This window comes from Elephantulus edwardii, unplaced genomic scaffold (assembly GCF_000299155.1).
Source record: "Elephantulus edwardii isolate Elephantulus edwardi_28Jun2011 unplaced genomic scaffold, EleEdw1.0 scaffold00249, whole genome shotgun sequence".
NCBI classification, from domain to species: Eukaryota; Metazoa; Chordata; class Mammalia; order Macroscelidea; family Macroscelididae; genus Elephantulus; species Elephantulus edwardii.
In genome coordinates, this window is record NW_006399999.1 from 2,546,147 (window position 1) to 2,549,414 (window position 3,268).

The 3,268-nt window shown below is 43.3% G+C and overlaps 1 pseudogene; it reads right to left on the reverse strand.

The window, feature by feature from the left end:
- LOC102849573 overlaps window positions 1-2,822 on the reverse strand; it is an 8,734-nt pseudogene extending 5,912 nt beyond the window's left edge.
- Between the last annotated feature and the right edge of the window lie 446 nt (window positions 2,823-3,268).

Here is a 3,268-nt window from a genome sequence, read left to right on the forward strand (position 1 = left end):
GGTGAGAATCTTTGTTTTCTTGATGTTGAGCTTCAATCCATATAGGAGACTACAGTCCTTGACATTATGCAGCAAGCACTTCAGGTCCTCCTCAATTTCAGCAAGCATGGTTGTTGATGACTCTTCCACTAATCCTGATGGCACATTCCTCCTCGTACAGCCCAGAATCTCAGATGATCTGTTCTGCATACAGATTGAAAAGGTATGGAGACAAAATACATCCCTGATGGTCCTCCTTCTTGATTTTGAACCATGTAGTGTCTCCTTGCTCTGTTCTGACGACTGCCTCTTGGTCTAAGTATAGGTTTCACATTAGCACAATAATCAAATGTTCTGGGATTCCCATTCTTCTCAGAGTCAGCCACAGCTTGTTGTGATCCACACAGTCAAAAGCCTTGGCATAGTCAATAAAGCACAGATAGACATTCTTCTGGTATTCTCTCCTTTCTGCCAAGATCCATTTAATATAAGCTACAAAGCTGAGTTAATTCCTAGAAAACTCCTGCTTCTACTTAAGTAGTTTGAGACTCTGGAGGGGTGAGTAGGAGGGGGAAAGGAGTGGGGGAAGAAAAGCAAACAGAAATCATCAAAACCAAAAACCAAAAAAGCTCAAGCTCTCAGTTCCTCAGTTCTCTCTGGGGGTCTACTCCTCACTATGGCTATGAGTAAGCCTTCGGGCCCCTTTGCTCCTCAATCCAGTTGTTAGTGAAAAACAGTGGCTGGCTGCTTTGCCTGAAATTATTTCAATATTGGGAAAATTAAATTGGTCCTAGGGAGATACAAAATTGAAGGAGGAGGTGGCACCAGGAGAAGGGAAGGAAACACTGAGGTGGGGAATAAGTATCCATTAGCATTTCTTGGGAAGCTGGAGAGCTTCCAGTGTCAACTCACAAAAGTCCTGGTGAAGGCCCAACTATTTCCCACCCTCATCCTCATTCCCCTTGGGCAAGCTTCTGCAGCTTGAGGGACTCATCTGCGTGTGTGGGTACCAGTCAGCTCTTCACAGTCAAAAGTCATTTGATCTTTTTTTAGCCTAAAGCTACAGGAGTAGAAGGAAAGATTAAGTCAGCAGAGATTTTCACCTTACCTTGAAGGTAGCTGGTCACTGGTGAGAGTTTAACTCTTTAACAAAACAGATGCCACATTCCTCAGGAAAGATTTCTGGTCACTCAGCTTCTCTGACCTGCAGCTCCATTGTTGCCAGGCTTCCCAAACATATTATTTCCCCAGCTCCCATTTGGCTCTGTGGTGATTTTCCACCTGGAAGAACAACCATCATATCAGTCCTTCAAGGCCTGCCAGAGGCATTATAACTCCTGCTGACTACTGCTCTGGCAACTTTGTTTCCTAAGAAAGGGAGGTTGGAGCAGAACACCGGACTTGCGCCAGATTCACTGACCTGCATAATGTGGTAGGCCTTTGCTCAGAAATCAGATCCAGAGTGATGTGGATAAATTCCTAGAGCCTTTCCTGAATGCCTGTTTTGGCAAGCAAAAGGAGAATGGTGAATTAGGGAGATAAAGACTCTGTGGAGGCTATTAGGGGTTATGTTCACATCCAACACTAGCGAAGACTTACTGATGTACCCCTGTAACAATTCAAAGTCAACTCAATTCATTGCTGTTAAGTCAGAACTGACTCATAGATGAGCCTCTGGAAGGTTTTTGGAGGATGTAAATCACGGAAAGCTATGTTAAAATTCTTAGTGGATTTGGTTAGTGTCCACTATATGAAAGGTGATCTGACAGAGTGTGGAAATTATCAAACAATATCATTAACATCACATGTGAGCAAGATTCTGCTGAAAATGATCCAAAAATGACTGGAGCAACACATCAACAGAGAACTGCCAGAAGTGCAGACTGGATTTAGAAGAGTCTGTGTGGTACTAGAGGTATTATAGCTAAAGTTAGATGGATCTTGGATGAAAGCAGGGAGTGAGTACCAGAGGAATGTCTGTGTTTCAGAGGAATGTTCATCTGTGTCTATCTATGCAAAGGCTTTTGATTGTGTGGACCACAACAAACTGTGGCTAACTCTGAGAAGAATGGGAATCCCAGAACACTTTATTCTGCTTATGTGAAACCTATACTTGGACCAGGAGGCAGTCATCAGAACAGAGCAGGGAAACACTGCATTTCAAAATTGGGAAGGGTGTACGCCAGGGATGTGTTCTATATCCATACCTTTTCAATCTATATGCAGAACTGGTCATTTGGGAGGCCAGGCTGTATGAGGAGAAGTGTAGCATCAGGATTGGTGAACGATTCATCAACAATCTGCATTATGCAGCTGACACAACTCTGCTTGCTGAAACAGAGGAGGACCTGAAGCACTTGATGCAGAAGGTCAAGGACTGCAGTCTTCAAGATGGATTGAAGCTCAACATCAAGAAAACAAAGATTGGCAGCATCATGATAGATGGTGAAGAGTTTAAGATTGTAAATAGCTTTAGGTTTCTTGGCTCCACAATCAACACTCTTGATATTAGCAGCCAGGAAATTAAAAGACAAATTGCATTAGGAAAGTCTGCTGTCAGGGACCTCTTCAGAGTACTGAAGAGCAAAGATGTCAATCTGAAGGCTAAAGGGCGCCTGATCCAGGATATAAAGTTTGCAATTACTTGCCATGCATCAGAGAACTGGACATTGACTAGGGATGATAGAAAAAGAATTGATGCCTTTGAGCTGTGGTGCTGGAGAAGAGAATTTAATAGACTATGGATTTTTAAGAGAACAAACAGTTTAGTCCTGGAATGGGCGAAATCAAGCTGCTCCTTGGAGGCAAGGATTCTGAAGCTTCATCTGACATACTTTCGACATGGTGCAAAAACAGGCCAGTCCTTGGAGAGGGATGTCATACTTGAGAGGCTGGAGGGACAGCACAAGAGAAGAAGACCCTGAATGTAATGGATTGATTCAGTCACTGGGATAATGGAGGTAGTGTGTCAGAGACTATAAGATTGGCACAGCATAGAACAGGGTTTGTACATAGGGTCATTATGAGTTGCAAGTGACTCGATGGCACATAACAACAACATATGTTCAAGAGACAATGGTGATGAAGGAGGAAGTGCAGGCTGTCTGAAGGACTTTGGGGGGGAAAATGTCCTCAGGAATTGATGGAATACCAATAGACACATTTCAACCAACAGATGCTGCCCTGAACATGCTCACCAGGTTGTGCCAAGAAATCTGGAGGACATCAACCTGGCCAACTGACTGGGAGAGATCCATATTTATTCTCATTCAAAAAAAAAAAATGTAAC